The 16,686-nt window shown below is 48.9% G+C and overlaps 13 non-coding genes across 13 annotated transcripts; 4 read left to right on the top strand and 9 right to left on the bottom strand.

Annotated features, from left to right (window-relative positions):
• Nucleotides 1-143: 143 nt before the first annotated feature.
• On the bottom strand, nucleotides 144-216 carry trnav-cac. Its single transcript has one exon. It is a non-coding gene; the product is annotated as a tRNA-Val (tRNA).
• Nucleotides 217-1,828: 1,612 nt separating this feature from the next.
• trnav-aac lies at nucleotides 1,829-1,901 on the bottom strand. Its single transcript has one exon. It is a non-coding gene; the product is annotated as a tRNA-Val (tRNA).
• Nucleotides 1,902-2,511: 610 nt separating this feature from the next.
• trnad-guc lies at nucleotides 2,512-2,583 on the top strand. The gene has a single exon. It is a non-coding gene; the product is annotated as a tRNA-Asp (tRNA).
• Nucleotides 2,584-3,498: 915 nt separating this feature from the next.
• Nucleotides 3,499-3,571, bottom strand: trnav-cac. The gene has a single exon. It is a non-coding gene; the product is annotated as a tRNA-Val (tRNA).
• A 1,634-nt stretch (nucleotides 3,572-5,205) lies between these two features.
• Nucleotides 5,206-5,278, bottom strand: trnav-aac. The gene has a single exon. It is a non-coding gene; the product is annotated as a tRNA-Val (tRNA).
• Nucleotides 5,279-5,887: 609 nt separating this feature from the next.
• Nucleotides 5,888-5,959, top strand: trnad-guc. Its single transcript has one exon. It is a non-coding gene; the product is annotated as a tRNA-Asp (tRNA).
• A 918-nt stretch (nucleotides 5,960-6,877) lies between these two features.
• trnav-cac lies at nucleotides 6,878-6,950 on the bottom strand. Its single transcript has one exon. It is a non-coding gene; the product is annotated as a tRNA-Val (tRNA).
• A 2,293-nt stretch (nucleotides 6,951-9,243) lies between these two features.
• On the top strand, nucleotides 9,244-9,315 carry trnad-guc. The gene has a single exon. It is a non-coding gene; the product is annotated as a tRNA-Asp (tRNA).
• A 916-nt stretch (nucleotides 9,316-10,231) lies between these two features.
• On the bottom strand, nucleotides 10,232-10,304 carry trnav-cac. Its single transcript has one exon. It is a non-coding gene; the product is annotated as a tRNA-Val (tRNA).
• A 1,634-nt stretch (nucleotides 10,305-11,938) lies between these two features.
• Nucleotides 11,939-12,011, bottom strand: trnav-aac. Its single transcript has one exon. It is a non-coding gene; the product is annotated as a tRNA-Val (tRNA).
• A 1,594-nt stretch (nucleotides 12,012-13,605) lies between these two features.
• On the bottom strand, nucleotides 13,606-13,678 carry trnav-cac. Its single transcript has one exon. It is a non-coding gene; the product is annotated as a tRNA-Val (tRNA).
• Nucleotides 13,679-15,308: 1,630 nt separating this feature from the next.
• On the bottom strand, nucleotides 15,309-15,381 carry trnav-aac. Its single transcript has one exon. It is a non-coding gene; the product is annotated as a tRNA-Val (tRNA).
• A 608-nt stretch (nucleotides 15,382-15,989) lies between these two features.
• trnad-guc lies at nucleotides 15,990-16,061 on the top strand. Its single transcript has one exon. It is a non-coding gene; the product is annotated as a tRNA-Asp (tRNA).
• Nucleotides 16,062-16,686: the final 625 nt, after the last annotated feature.

Genomic DNA, 16,686 nt, shown 5'->3' with positions numbered 1-16,686 from the left:
CACCGAAATGTAGACATCTAATGCCTTGTCGAGTTATAGAAATTGACCCTGGCACATACCCAAGAGTTGCCTTCCCTTTCAACATCCAGTGCTTAACAGGGAGCCACTTAAATTAATGAGAACAAAGAGAAATAAGGGTAGAATGTTTCCGCCCGGTTTCGAACCGGGGACCTTTCGCGTGTGAGGCGAACGTGATGACCACTACACTACAGAAACTGTCACGTTGTGCAAAATATCAATGTTCCATCGCGAAATGCTGTAGCGAAGTGTGCGTGGCGTGGCAAACACAAATCTTATGCTAAACACGAAGGGAAGGATGCGATGCACCTGAGAGAATCACAGCTACAGGAGAGATTTTCATGTGGATTCTGTCACTGTTGCTGTGCACCGAAGAAACAAGACAGCCACTTCACAAACACAACAGCCAGCTCGTCAAGCGAGGACCCAAAAGAACACGACACGTACACGACGGTCTTAACATCTCTCCTTGACAAGTTTCACCCCCCATTCACACCTCAAGTGCTGAGAGTTTCTCACCATTAATGGCCCATCAGAGAACAACATCGTCTAATTGCAGGTGAGTATTGGGTCGTTTGCAGACCCTTGTCACGTTAGTTTCTTTTGGTGGTGACAGACCTCCACTCAGAATTGCACACATTGCAAGAACTGCATAGAATGGCACATGCGCACATCACATCCATTGTTGACACCATCACCAGGCTGTTGCTCGTCACCCAGGCACGCTGAATGCGTGGACTCTTGTGGCACGTGCTGAGGACGGCAGCTATCACCATGGCGCCACAGTGCTGCGTCATCTCCCCTTCGGGAGCAGAGGCTATGGCTAAGAATCGGACTACCTCTGCTAGGACAGACAGTTTCAATACATAGTTGCAAGCGATTTGATCAGATCAGAGCTACCAAAGCAGGGCTGCTCGCATCTGTTTGACTCCTAGCAGGCGTCTTTTGATTGAGAAGCAATTGGCCTAAAAGGGCTTGGGCGGTGGCTTGTGGCTTCCAGACTGGCACGTGGAGCAAGTCAGCTCAGCGTTGCGTGGACTCTTTTTGTGAGGGTCTTTTTTAAACCCTGTTGCCTCGGGAGCCACATGTAGAAGGCATGCCATTCCAAGTGCCTTTAGTGCAAAGGCTACTGTACTTTGAGTTGGGGAAGAACATAAGAGAGTTTCAGCCCAGTTTAGAATTGGGGACCTGATACGTGATAACCACTACACTACGGAAACTGCAGGGGCCAGAGGCCAACTATTGAGGCAGCGGGATAAGGGACTGGATTTGAATATCGGTAGTTTATGCTTTAGCGAAAATCTTACGCTTAACATGAAGGGAAGGATGCGGTGCACCTGAGAGAATTACAGAAAAAGGAATGATTTTCACTGTTAATGTGCAGTGAAGAAACAAAATAGCCACTTCACAAACACAACAGCCAGCTCATCAAGCGAGGACCAAAAAGTACACACACGTACACGGCAGTCTTAACATTTCTCCCTGACAAGTTTCACCCCCCATTCACACCTCGAGTCCTGATCAGAGCTACTCGCATCTGTTTGACTTCTAGCAGGCGTCTTTTGATTGAGAAGCAATTGGCCTGTAAAGGGCTTGGGCGGTGGCTTGTGGCTTCCAGACTGGCACGTGGAGCAAGTCACCTCAGCTTTTGTGAGGGTCCTTTTAAAACCCCTCTTGGCTCGGGAGCCACATGTAGAAACCATGCCATTCCAAGTGCCCTTAGTGCAAAGGCTGCTGTGGTGGTGTACGTTTGAGTTTGGGAAGAACATGAGAGAGTTTCCACCCGGAGCAAAGAAAGAGAAAGGTAGAATGTTTCCGCCCGGTTTCGAACCAGGGACCTTTCGCGTGTTAGGCGAACGTGATAACCACTACACTACGGAAACCGCCACATGGTCCAAAATATCAATGTTCCGTGGCGAAATGCTGTAGCGAAGTGTGCGTGGCGTGGCAAACACTAATCTTATGCTAAACACGAAGGGAAGGATGCGATACACCTGAGAGAATCAAAGCTACAGGAGAGATTTTCATGTGGATTCTGTCACTGCTGCTGTGCACCGAAGAAACAAGACAGCCACTTCACAAACACAACAGCCAGCTCGTCAAGCGAGGACCCAAAAGTACACGACACGTACACGACGGTCTTAACATCTCTCCCTGACAAGTTTCACCCCCCATTCACACCTCAAGTCCTGAGAGTTTCTCCACCGTTAATGGCCCATCAGAGAACAACATCGTCTAATTGCAGGTGAGTATTGGATCGTTTGCAGACCCTTGTCACGTTAGTTTCTTTTGGTGGTGACAGACCTCCACTCAGAATTGCACACATTGCAAGAACTGCATAGAATGGCACATGCGCACATCACATCCATTGTTGACACCATCACCAGGCTGTTGCTCGTCACCCAGGCACGCTGAATGCGTGGACTCTTGTGTACCCGTTCCATAGTTTCCGTTTTGTGTGTCTCACGTTTGGGATAGGTCCCAGCTGTGCTTTCCTCGTTAGTATAGTGGACAGTATCTCCGCCTGTCACGCGGAAGACCGGGGTTCGATTCCCCGACGGGGAGTCTTAAGCCTTTTATCAGCTGCGCTTGACTAAAGACAGCCCAAATGTCATTCTGAAAACACGTGGCTGTGCAGGGAGCGGAGTCAACTTTGTTGTCTGGGAAGTTGGTAGCGGCAGTAGCTTCAGATCTAAGGATTGATTCAACAAGACTTGGAGAGACCAGACAGACTAGAATCCCCCAACCTCCACTCAGGCTGTTGACTGAAGAGTCAGTTTCCCTGATGCAGTAAACCTCCGACTATGCCATGTAAGTCAAGTCTTCTTTGACAACTTCTGGAAAAGTCCCCAAAGCACACAAGGTGCTACTGAAAAGAGCGGAATGAAAAACTTCCAGCAGCTACGCTGGACTGAAGTGTTTTGCTTTGTCTCAGTACAACCAGAGTCTGATTGCTGAATGAAATGACCAAACAGTGCTTTGTTGGCGTATGTCAACGGGCACGAGCTGAGGAAGGCAGCTATCACCATGGCGCCACAGTGCCTCTCCAGTAAAACCCCTGTTGGCTCGGGAGCCACATGTAGAAACCATGCCACTCCGGTGCCTTTAGTGCAAAGGCTGCTGTGGTGGTGTACTTTTGAGTTCGGGAAGAACAGTGTTCAAATCAGGGGACCTTTCGCGTGTGAGGCGAATGTGATAACCACTACACTATGGAAACCGCAGGTGCCAGAGCCCAAGTATTGAGGCATCAGGAACAGTGTACTGAAGAAAACCAGCAAAGGTCTACTTTGAAATAAACAGTTAATTTCTCCGAGTTGAGAAAGGAAGCATTAACAGACACCGAAATGTAGACATCTAATGCCTTGTCGAGTTATAGAAATTGACCCTGGCACATACCCAAGAGTTGCCTTCCCTTTCAACATCCAGTGCTTAACAGGGAGCCACTTAAATTAATGAGAACAAAGAGAAATAAGGGTAGAATGTTTCCGCCCGGTTTCGAACCGGGGACCTTTCGCGTGTGAGGCGAACGTGATGACCACTACACTACAGAAACTGTCACGTTGTGCAAAATATCAATGTTCCATCGCGAAATGCTGTAGCGAAGTGTGCGTGGCGTGGCAAACACAAATCTTATGCTAAACACGAAGGGAAGGATGCGATGCACCTGAGAGAATCACAGCTACAGGAGAGATTTTCATGTGGATTCTGTCACTGTTGCTGTGCACCGAAGAAACAAGACAGCCACTTCACAAACACAACAGCCAGCTCGTCAAGCGAGGACCCAAAAGAACACGACACGTACACGACGGTCTTAACATCTCTCCTTGACAAGTTTCACCCCCCATTCACACCTCAAGTGCTGAGAGTTTCTCACCATTAATGGCCCATCAGAGAACAACATCGTCTAATTGCAGGTGAGTATTGGGTCGTTTGCAGACCCTTGTCACGTTAGTTTCTTTTGGTGGTGACAGACCTCCACTCAGAATTGCACACATTGCAAGAACTGCATAGAATGGCACATGCGCACATCACATCCATTGTTGACACCATCACCAGGCTGTTGCTCGTCACCCAGGCACGCTGAATGCGTGGACTCTTGTGGCACGTGCTGAGGACGGCAGCTATCACCATGGCGCCACAGTGCTGCGTCATCTCCCCTTCGGGAGCAGAGGCTATGGCTAGAATCGGAACTACCTCTGCTAGGACAGACAGTTTCAATACATAGTTGCAAGCGATTTGATCAGATCAGAGCTACCAAAGCAGGGCTGCTCGCATCTGTTTGACTCCTAGCAGGCGTCTTTTGATTGAGAAGCAATTGGCCTAAAAGGGCTTGGGCGGTGGCTTGTGGCTTCCAGACTGGCACGTGGAGCAAGTCAGCTCAGCGTTGCGTGGACTCTTTTTGTGAGGGTCTTTTTTAAACCCTGTTGCCTCGGGAGCCACATGTAGAAGGCATGCCATTCCAAGTGCCTTTAGTGCAAAGGCTACTGTACTTTTGAGTTGGGGAAGAACATAAGAGAGTTTCAGCCGGTTTAGAATTGGGGACCTGATACGTGATAACCACTACACTACGGAAACTGCAGGTGCCAGAGGCCAACTATTGAGGCAGCGGGAAAAGGGACTGGATTTGAATATCGGTAGTTATGCTTTAGCGAAGCGTGCGTGGCGTGGCAAACACAAATCTTACGCTTAACATGAAGGGAAGGATGCGGTGCACCTGAGAGAATTACAGAAAAAGGAATGATTTTCACTGTTAATGTGCAGTGAAGAAACAAAATAGCCACTTCACAAACACAACAGCCAGCTCATCAAGCGAGGACCAAAAAGTACACAACACGTACACGGCAGTCTTAACATTTCTCCCTGACAAGTTTCACCCCCCATTCACACCTCGAGTCCTGATCAGAGCTACTCGCATCTGTTTGACTTCTAGCAGGCGTCTTTTGATTGAGAAGCAATTGGCCTGTAAAGGGCTTGGGCGGTGGCTTGTGGCTTCCAGACTGGCACGTGGAGCAAGTCACCTCAGCTTTTGTGAGGGTCCTTTTAAAACCCTCTTGGCTCGGGAGCCACATGTAGAAACCATGCCATTCCAAGTGCCCTTAGTGCAAAGGCTGCTGTGGTGGTGTACGTTTGAGTTTGGGAAGAACATGAGAGAGTTTCCACCCGGAGCAAAGAAAGAGAAAGGTAGAATGTTTCCGCCCGGTTTCGAACCAGGGACCTTTCGCGTGTTAGGCGAACGTGATAACCACTACACTACGGAAACCGCCACATGGTCCAAAATATAAATGTTCCGTGGCGAAATGCTGTAGCGAAGTGTGCGTGGCGTGGCAAACACTAATCTTATGCTAAACACGAAGGGAAGGATGCGATACACCTGAGAGAATCACAGCTACAGGAGAGATTTTCATGTGGATTCTGTCACTGCTGCTGTGCACCAAAGAAACAAGACAGCCACTTCACAAACACAACAGCCAGCTCGTCAAGCGAGGACCCAAAAGTACACGACACGTACACGACGGTCTTAACATCTCTCCCTGACAAGTTTCACCCCCCATTCACACCTCAAGTCCTGAGAGTTTCTCACCGTTAATGGCCCATCAGAGAACAACATCGTCTAATTGCAGGTGAGTATTGGATCGTTTGCAGACCCTTGTCACGTTAGTTTCTTTTGGTGGTGACAGACCTCCACTCAGAATTGCACACATTGCAAGAACTGCATAGAATGGCACATGCGCACATCACATCCATTGTTGACACCATCACCAGGCTGTTGCTCGTCACCCAGGCACGCTGAATGCGTGGACTCTTGTGTACCCGTTCCATAGTTTCCGTTTTGTGTGTCTCACGTTTGGGATAGGTCCCAGCTGTGCTTTCCTCGTTAGTATAGTGGACAGTATCTCCGCCTGTCACGCGGAAGACCGGGGTTCGATTCCCCGACGGGGAGTCTTAAGCCTTTTATCAGCTGCGCTTGACTAAAGACAGCCCAAATGTCATTCTGAAAACACGTGGCTGTGCAGGGAGCGGAGTCAACTTTGTTGTCTGGGAAGTTGGTTAGCGGCAGTAGCTTCAGATCTAAGGATTGATTCAACAAGACTTGGAGAGACCAGACAGACTAGAATCCCCCAACCTCCACTCAGGCTGTTGACTGAAGAGTCAGTTTCCCTGATGCAGTAAACCTCCGACTATGCCCATGTAAGTCAAGTCTTCTTTGACAACTTCTGGAAAAGTCCCCAAAGCACGCAAGGTGCTACTGAAAAGAGCGGAATGAAAAACTTCCAGCGGCTACGCTGGACTGAAGTGTTTTGCTTTGTCTCAGTACAACCAGAGTCTGATTGCTGAATGAAATGACCAAACAGTGCTTTGTTGGCGTATGTCAACGGGCACGAGCTGAGGAAGGCAGCTATCACCATGGCGCCACAGTGCCTCTCCAGTAAAACCCCTGTTGGCTCGGGAGCCACATGTAGAAACCATGCCACTTCGAGTGCCTTTAGTGCAAAGGCTGCTGTGGTGGTGTACTTTTGAGTTCGGGAAGAACAGTGTTCAAATCAGGGGACCTTTCGCGTGTGAGGCGAATGTGATAACCACTACACTATGGAAACCGCAGGTGCCAGAGCCCAAGTATTGAGGCATCAGGAACAGTGTACTGAAGAAAACCAGCAAAGGTCTACTTTGAAATAAACAGTTAATTTCTCCGAGTTGAGAAAGGAAGCATTAACAGACACCGAAATGTAGACATCTAATGCCTTGTCGAGTTATAGAAATTGACCCTGGCACATACCCAAGAGTTGCCTTCCCTTTCAACATCCAGTGCTTAACAGGGAGCCACTTAAATTAATGAGAACAAAGAGAAATAAGGGTAGAATGTTTCCGCCCGGTTTCGAACCGGGGACCTTTCGCGTGTGAGGCGAACGTGATGACCACTACACTACAGAAACTGCCACGTTGTGCAAAATATCAATGTTCCATCGCGAAATGCTGTAGCGAAGTGTGCGTGGCGTGGCAAACACAAATCTTATGCTAAACACGAAGGGAAGGATGTGATGCACCTGAGAGAATCACAGCTACAGGAGAGATTTTCATGTGGATTCTGTCACTGTTGCTGTGCACCGAAGAAACAAGACAGCCACTTCACAAACACAACAGCCAGCTCGTCAAGCGAGGACCCAAAAGAACACGACACGTACACGACGGTCTTAACATCTCTCCTTGACAAGTTTCACCCCCCATTCACACCTCAAGTGCTGAGAGTTTCTCACCATTAATGGCCCATCAGAGAACAACATCGTCTAATTGCAGGTGAGTATTGGGTCGTTTGCAGACCCTTGTCACGTTAGTTTCTTTTGGTGGTGACAGACCTCCACTCAGAATTGCACACATTCAAGAACTGCATAGAATGGCACATGCGCACATCACATCCATTGTTGACACCATCACCAGGCTGTTGCTCGTCACCCAGGCACGCTGAATGCGTGGACTCTTGTGGCACGTGCTGAGGACGGCAGCTATCACCATGGCGCCACAGTGCTGCGTCATCTCCCCTTCGGGAGCAGAGGCTATGGCTAAGAATCGGACTACCTCTGCTAGGACAGACAGTTTCAATACATAGTTGCAAGCGATTTGATCAGATCAGAGCTACCAAAGCAGGGCTGCTCGCATCTGTTTGACTCCTAGCAGGCGTCTTTTGATTGAGAAGCAATTGGCCTAAAAGGGCTTGGGCGGTGGCTTGTGGCTTCCAGACTGGCACGTGGAGAAAGTCAGCTCAGCGTTGCGTGGACTCTTTTTGTGAGGGTCTTTTTTAAACCCTGTTGCCTCGGGAGCCACATGTAGAAGCCATGCCATTCCAAGTGCCTTTAGTGCAAAGGCTACTGTACTTTTGAGTTGGGGAAGAACATAAGAGAGTTTCAGCCCAGTTTAGAATTGGGGACCTGATACGTGATAACCACTACACTACGGAAACTGCAGGGGCCAGAGGCCAACTATTGAGGCAGCGGGATAAGGGACTGGATTTGAATATCGGTAGTTATGCTTTAGCGAAAATCTTACGCTTAACATGAAGGGAAGGATGCGGTGCACCTGAGAGAATTACAGAAAAAGGAATGATTTTCACTGTTAATGTGCAGTGAAGAAACAAAATAGCCACTTCACAAACACAACAGCCAGCTCATCAAGCGAGGACCAAAATGTACACAACACGTACACGGCAGTCTTAACATTTCTCCCTGACAAGTTTCACCCCCCATTCACACCTCGAGTCCTGATCAGAGCTACTCGCATCTGTTTGACTTCTAGCAGGCGTCTTTTGATTGAGAAGCAATTGGCCTGTAAAGGGCTTGGGCGGTGGCTTGTGGCTTCCAGACTGGCACGTGGAGCAAGTCACCTCAGCTTTTGTGAGGGTCCTTTTAAAACCCCTCTTGGCTCGGGAGCCACATGTAGAAACCATGCCATTCCAAGTGCCCTTAGTGCAAAGGCTGCTGTGGTGGTGTACGTTTGAGTTTGGGAAGAACATGAGAGAGTTTCCACCCGGAGCAAAGAAAGAGAAAGGTAGAATGTTTCCGCCCGGTTTCGAACCAGGGACCTTTCGCGTGTTTAGGCGAACGTGATAACCACTACACTACGGAAACCGCCACATGGTCCAAAATATCAATGTTCCGTGGCGAAATGCTGTAGCGAAGTGTGCGTGGCGTGGCAAACACTAATCTTATGCTAAACACGAAGGGAAGGATGCGATACACCTGAGAGAATCAAAGCTACAGGAGAGATTTTCATGTGGATTCTGTCACTGCTGCTGTGCACCGAAGAAACAAGACAGCCACTTCACAAACACAACAGCCAGCTCGTCAAGCGAGGACCCAAAAGTACACGACACGTACACGACGGTCTTAACATCTCTCCCTGACAAGTTTCACCCCCCATTCACACCTCAAGTCCTGAGAGTTTCTCACCGTTAATGGCCCATCAGAGAACAACATCGTCTAATTGCAGGTGAGTATTGGATGTTTGCAGACCCTTGTCAGTTAGTTTCTTTTGGTGGTGACAGACCTCCACTCAGAATTGCACACATTGCAAGAACTGCATAGAATGGCACATGCGCACATCACATCCATTGTTGACACCATCACCAGGCTGTTGCTCGTCACCCAGGCACGCTGAATGCGTGGACTCTTGTGTACCCGTTCCATAGTTTCCGTTTTGCGTGTCTCACGTTTGGGATAGGTCCCAGCTGTGCTTTCCTCGTTAGTATAGTGGACAGTATCTCCGCCTGTCACGCGGAAGACCGGGGTTTGATTCCCCGACGGGGAGTCTTAAGCCTTTTATCAGCTGCGCTTGACTAAAGACAGCCCAAATGTCATTCTGAAAACACGTGGCTGTGCAGGGAGCGGAGTCAACTTTGTTGTCTGGGAAGTTGGTAGCGGCAGTAGCTTCAGATCTAAGGATTGATTCAACAAGACTTGGAGAGACCAGACAGACTAGAATCCCCCAACCTCCACTCAGGCTGTTGACTGAAGAGTCAGTTTCCCTGATGCAGTAAACCTCCGACTATGCCCATGTAAGTCAAGTCTTCTTTGACAACTTCTGGAAAAGTCCCCAAAGCACGCAAGGTGCTACTGAAAAGAGCGGAATGAAAAACTTCCAGCGGCTACGCTGGACTGAAGTGTTTTGCTTTGTCTCAGTACAACCAGAGTCTGATTGCTGAATGAAATGACCAAACAGTGCTTTGTTGGCGTATGTCAACGGGCACGAGCTGAGGAAGGCAGCTATCACCATGGCGCCACAGTGCCTCTCCAGTAAAACCCCTGTTGGCTCGGGAGCCACATGTAGAAACCATGCCACTCCGAGTGCCTTTAGTGCAAAGGCTGCTGTGGTGGTGTACTTTTGAGTTCGGGAAGAACAGTGTTCAAATCAGGGGACCTTTCGCGTGTGAGGCGAATGTGATAACCACTACACTATGGAAACCGCAGGTGCCAGAGCCCAAGTATTGAGGCATCAGGAACAGTGTACTGAAGAAAACCAGCAAAGGTCTACTTTGAAATAAACAGTTAATTTCTCCGAGTTGAGAAAGGAAGCATTAACAGACACCGAAATGTAGACATCTAATGCCTTGTCGAGTTATAGAAATTGACCCTGGCACATACCAAGAGTTGCCTTCCCTTTCAACATTCAGTGCTTAACAGGGAGCCACTTAAATTAATGAGAACAAAGAGAAATAAGGGTAGAATGTTTCCGCCCGGTTTCGAACCGGGGACCTTTCGCGTGTGAGGCGAACGTGATGACCACTACACTACAGAAACTGTCACGTTGTGCAAAATATCAATGTTCCATCGCGAAATGCTGTAGCGAAGTGTGCGTGGCGTGGCAAACACAAATCTTATGCTAAACACGAAGGGAAGGATGCGATGCACCTGAGAGAATCACAGCTACAGGAGAGATTTTCATGTGGATTCTGTCACTGTTGCTGTGCACCGAAGAAACAAGACAGCCACTTCACAAACACAACAGCCAGCTCGTCAAGCGAGGACCCAAAAGAACACGACACGTACACGACGGTCTTAACATCTCTCCTTGACAAGTTTCACCCCCATTCACACCTCAAGTGCTGAGAGTTTCTCACCATTAATGGCCCATCAGAGAACAACATCGTCTAATTGCAGGTGAGTATTGGGTCGTTTGCAGACCCTTGTCACGTTAGTTTCTTTTGGTGGTGACAGACCTCCACTCAGAATTGCACACATTGCAAGAACTGCATAGAATGGCACATGCGCACATCACATCCATTGTTGACACCATCACCAGACTGTTGCTCGTCACCCAGGCACGCTGAATGCGTGGACTCTTGTGGCACGTGCTGAGGACGGCAGCTATCACCATGGCGCCACAGTGCTGCGTCATCTCCCCTTCGGGAGCAGAGGCTATGGCTAAGAATCGGACTACCTCTGCTAGGACAGACAGTTTCAATACATAGTTGCAAGCGATTTGATCAGATCAGAGCTACCAAAGCAGGGCTGCTCGCATCTGTTTGACTCCTAGCAGGCGTCTTTTGATTGAGAAGCAATTGGCCTAAAAGGGCTTGGGCGGTGGCTTGTGGCTTCCAGACTGGCACGTGGAGCAAGTCAGCTCAGCGTTGCGTGGACTCTTTTTGTGAGGGTCTTTTTTAAACCCTGTTGCCTCGGGAGCCACATGTAGAAGGCATGCCATTCCAAGTGCCTTTAGTGCAAAGGCTACTGTACTTTTGAGTTGGGGAAGAACATAAGAGAGTTTCAGCCCGGTTTAGAATTGGGGACCTGATACGTGATAACCACTACACTACGGAAACTGCAGGTGCCAGAGGCCAACTATTGAGGCAGCGGGAAAAGGGACTGGATTTGAATATCGGTAGTTATGCTTTAGCGAAGCGTGCGTGGCGTGGCAAACACAAATCTTACGCTTAACATGAAGGGAAGGATGCGGTGCACCTGAGAGAATTACAGAAAAAGGAATGATTTTCACTGTTAATGTGCAGTGAAGAAACAAAATAGCCACTTCACAAACACAACAGCCAGCTCATCAAGCGAGGACCAAAAAGTACACAACACGTACACGGCAGTCTTAACATTTCTCCCTGACAAGTTTCACCCCCATTCACACCTCGAGTCCTGATCAGAGCTACTCGCATCTGTTTGACTTCTAGCAGGCGTCTTTTGATTGAGAAGCAATTGGCCTGTAAAGGGCTTGGGCGGTGGCTTGTGGCTTCCAGACTGGCACGTGGAGCAAGTCACCTCAGCTTTTGTGAGGGTCCTTTTAAAACCCCTCTTGGCTCGGGAGCCACATGTAGAAACCATGCCATTCCAAGTGCCCTTAGTGCAAAGGCTGCTGTGGTGGTGTACGTTTGAGTTTGGGAAGAACATGAGAGAGTTTCCACCCGGAGCAAAGAAAGAGAAAGGTAGAATGTTTCCGCCCGGTTTCGAACCAGGGACCTTTCGCGTGTTAGGCGAACGTGATAACCACTACACTACGGAAACCGCCACATGGTCCAAAATATAAATGTTCCGTGGCGAAATGCTGTAGCGAAGTGTGCGTGGCGTGGCAAACACTAATCTTATGCTAAACACGAAGGAAGGATGCGATACACCTGAGAGAATCACAGCTACAGGAGAGATTTTCATGTGGATTCTGTCACTGCTGCTGTGCACCAAAGAAACAAGACAGCCACTTCAAAACACAACAGCCAGCTCGTCAAGCGAGGACCCAAAAGTACACGACACGTACACGACGGTCTTAACATCTCTCCCTGACAAGTTTCACCCCCCATTCACACCTCAAGTCCTGAGAGTTTCTCACCGTTAATGGCCCATCAGAGAACAACATCGTCTAATTGCAGGTGAGTATTGGATCGTTTGCAGACCCTTGTCACGTTAGTTTCTTTTGGTGGTGACAGACCTCCACTCAGAATTGCACACATTGCAAGAACTGCATAGAATGGCACATGCGCACATCACATCCATTGTTGACACCATCACCAGGCTGTTGCTCGTCACCCAGGCACGCTGAATGCGTGGACTCTTGTGTACCCGTTCCATAGTTTCCGTTTTGGTGTCTCACGTTTGGGATAGGTCCCAGCTGTGCTTTCCTCGTTAGTATAGTGGACAGTATCTCCGCCTGTCACGCGGAAGACCGGGGTTCGATTCCCGACGGGGAGTCTTAAGCCTTTTATCAGCTGCGCTTGACTAAAGACAGCCCAAATGTCATTCTGAAAACACGTGGCTGTGCAGGGAGCGGAGTCAACTTTGTTGTCTGGGAAGTTGGTAGCGGCAGTAGCTTCAGATCTAAGGATTGATTCAACAAGACTTGGAGAGACCAGACAGACTAGAATCCCCCAACCTCCACTCAGGCTGTTGACTGAAGAGTCAGTTTCCCTGATGCAGTAAACCTCCGACTATGCCCATGTAAGTCAAGTCTTCTTTGACAACTTCTGGAAAAGTCCCCAAAGCACGCAAGGTGCTACTGAAAAGAGCGGAATGAAAAACTTCCAGCGGCTACGCTGGACTGAAGTGTTTTGCTTTGTCTCAGTACAACCAGAGTCTGATTGCTGAATGAAATGACCAAACAGTGCTTTGTTGGCGTATGTCAACGGGCACGAGCTGAGGAAGGCAGCTATCACCATGGCGCCACAGTGCCTCTCCAGTAAAACCCCTGTTGGCTCGGGAGCCACATGTAGAAACCATGCCACTTCGAGTGCCTTTAGTGCAAAGGCTGCTGTGGTGGTGTACTTTTGAGTTCGGGAAGAACAGTGTTCAAATCAGGGGACCTTTCGCGTGTGAGGCGAATGTGATAACCACTACACTATGGAAACCGCAGGTGCCAGAGCCCAAGTATTGAGGCATCAGGAACAGTGTACTGAAGAAAACCAGCAAAGGTCTACTTTGAAATAAACAGTTAATTTCTCCGAGTTGAGAAAGGAAGCATTAACAGACACCGAAATGTAGACATCTAATGCCTTGTCGAGTTATAGAAATTGACCCTGGCACATACCCAAGAGTTGCCTTCCCTTTCAACATCCAGTGCTTAACAGGGAGCCACTTAAATTAATGAGAACAAAGAGAAATAAGGGTAGAATGTTTCCGCCCGGTTTCGAACCGGGGACCTTTCGCGTGTGAGGCGAACGTGATGACCACTACACTACAGAAACTGCACGTTGTGCAAAATATCAATGTTCCATCGCGAAATGCTGTAGCGAAGTGTGCGTGGCGTGGCAAACACAAATCTTATGCTAAACACGAAGGGAAGGATGCTGATGCACCTGAGAGAATCACAGCTACAGGAGAGATTTTCATGTGGATTCTGTCACTGTTGCTGTGCACCGAAGAAACAAGACAGCCACTTCACAAACACAACAGCCAGCTCGTCAAGCGAGGACCCAAAAGAACACGACACGTACACGACGGTCTTAACATCTCTCCTTGACAAGTTTCACCCCCCATTCACACCTCAAGTGCTGAGAGTTTCTCACCATTAATGGCCCATCAGAGAACAACATCGTCTAATTGCAGGTGAGTATTGGGTCGTTTGCAGACCCTTGTCACGTTAGTTTCTTTTGGTGGTGACAGACCTCCACTCAGAATTGCACACATTGCAAGAACTGCATAGAATGGCACATGCGCACATCACATCCATTGTTGACACCATCACCAGCTGTTGCTCGTCACCCAGGCACGCTGAATGCGTGGACTCTTGTGGCACGTGCTGAGGACGGCAGCTATCACCATGGCGCCACAGTGCTGCGTCATCTCCCCTTCGGGAGCAGAGGCTATGGCTAAGAATCGGACTACCTCTGCTAGGACAGACAGTTTCAATACATAGTTGCAAGCGATTTGATCAGATCAGAGCTACCAAAGCAGGGCTGCTCGCATCTGTTTGACTCCTAGCAGGCATCTTTTGATTGAGAAGCAAATGGCCTAAAAGGGCTTGGGCGGTGGCTTGTGGCTTCCAGACTGGCACGTGGAGCAAGTCAGCTCAGCGTTGCGTGGACTCTTTTTGTGAGGGTCTTTTTTAAACCCTGTTGCCTCGGGAGCCACATGTAGAAGCCATGCCATTCCAAGTGCCTTTAGTGCAAAGGCTACTGTACTTTTGAGTTGGGGAAGAACATAAGAGAGTTTCAGCCCGGTTAGAATTGGGGACCTGATACGTGATAACCACTACACTACGGAAACTGCAGGGTGCCAGAGGCCAACTATTGAGGCAGCGGGATAAGGGACTGGATTTGAATATCGGTAGTTATGCTTTAGAAGCGTGCGTGCTGGCAAAACAAATCTTACGCTTAACATGAAGGGAAGGATGCGGTGCACCTGAGAGAATTACAGAAAAAGGAATGATTTTCACTGTTAATGTGCAGTGAAGAAACAAAATAGCCACTTCACAAACACAACAGCCAGCTCATCAAGCGAGGACCAAAAAGTACACAACACGTACACGGCAGTCTTAACATTTCTCCCTGACAAGTTTCACCCCCCATTCACACCTCGAGTCCTGATCAGAGCTACTCGCATCTGTTTGACTTCTAGCAGGCGTCTTTTGATTGAGAAGCAATTGGCCTGTAAAGGGCTTGGGCGGTGGCTTGTGGCTTCCAGACTGGCACGTGGAGCAAGTCACCTCAGCTTTTGTGAGGGTCCTTTTAAAACCCCTCTTGGCTCGGGAGCCACATGTAGAAACCATGCCATTCCAAGTGCCCTTAGTGCAAAGGCTGCTGTGGTGGTGTACGTTTGAGTTTGGGAAGAACATGAGAGAGTTTCCACCCGGAGCAAAGAAAGAGAAAGGTAGAATGTTTCCGCCCGGTTTCGAACCAGGGACCTTTCGCGTGTTAGGCGAACGTGATAACCACTACACTACGGAACCGCCACATGGTCCAAAATATCAATGTTCCGTGGCGAAATGCTGTAGCGAAGTGTGCGTGGCGTGGCAAACACTAATCTTATGCTAAACACGAAGGGAAGGATGCGATACACCTGAGAGAATCACAGCTACAGGAGAGATTTTCATGTGGATTCTGTCACTGCTGCTGTGCACCAAAGAAACAAGACAGCCACTTCACAAACACAACAGCCAGCTCGTCAAGCGAGGACCCAAAAGTACACGACACGTACACGACGGTCTTAACATCTCTCCCTGACAAGTTTCACCCCCCATTCACACCTCAAGTCCTGAGAGTTTCTCACCGTTAATGGCCCATCAGAGAACAACATCGTCTAATTGCAGGTGAGTATTGGATCGTTTGCAGACCCTTGTCACGTTAGTTTCTTTTGGTGGTGACAGACCTCCACTCAGAATTGCACACATTGCAAGAACTGCATAGAATGGCACATGCGCACATCACATCCATTGTTGACACCATCACCAGGCTGTTGCTCGTCACCCAGGCACGCTGAATGCGTGGACTCTTGTGTACCCGTTCCATAGTTTCCGTTTTGCGTGTCTCACGTTTGGGATAGGTCCCAGCTGTGCTTTCCTCGTTAGTATAGTGGACAGTATCTCCGCCTGTCACGCGGAAGACCGGGGTTCGATTCCCCGACGGGGAGTCTTAAGCCTTTTATCAGCTGCGCTTGACTAAAGACAGCCCAAATGTCATTCTGAAAACACGTGGCTGTGCAGGGAGCGGAGTCAACTTTGTTGTCTGGGAAGTTGGTAGCGGCAGTAGCTTCAGATCTAAGGATTGATTCAACAAGACTTGGAGAGACCAGACAGACTAGAATCCCCCAACCTCCACTCAGGCTGTTGACTGAAGAGTCAGTTTCCCTGATGCAGTAAACCTCCGACTATGCCCATGTAAGTCAAGTCTTCTTTGACAACTTCTGGAAAAGTCCCCAAAGCACGCAAGGTGCTACTGAAAAGAGCGGAATGAAAAACTTCCAGCGGCTACGCTGGACTGAAGTGTTTTGCTTTGTCTCAGTACAACCAGACTCTGATTGCTGAATGAAATGACCAAACAGTGCTTTGTTGGCGTATGTCAACGGGCACGAGCTGAGGAAGGCAGCTATCACCATGGCGCCACAGTGCCTCTCCAGTAAAACCCCTGTTGGCTCGGGAGCCACATGTAGAAACCATGCCACTTCGAGTGCCTTTAGTGCAAAGGCTGCTGTGGTGGTGTACTTTTGAGTTCGGGAAGACAATAAGAGACTTTCCGCCCAGTTTCGAATCGGGGAA

This window comes from Mugil cephalus, chromosome 21, assembly GCF_022458985.1.
Source record: "Mugil cephalus isolate CIBA_MC_2020 chromosome 21, CIBA_Mcephalus_1.1, whole genome shotgun sequence".
In the NCBI taxonomy this organism is placed as follows: domain Eukaryota; kingdom Metazoa; phylum Chordata; class Actinopteri; order Mugiliformes; family Mugilidae; genus Mugil; species Mugil cephalus.
This window is presented reverse-complemented; position numbering and strand designations above follow the sequence as displayed.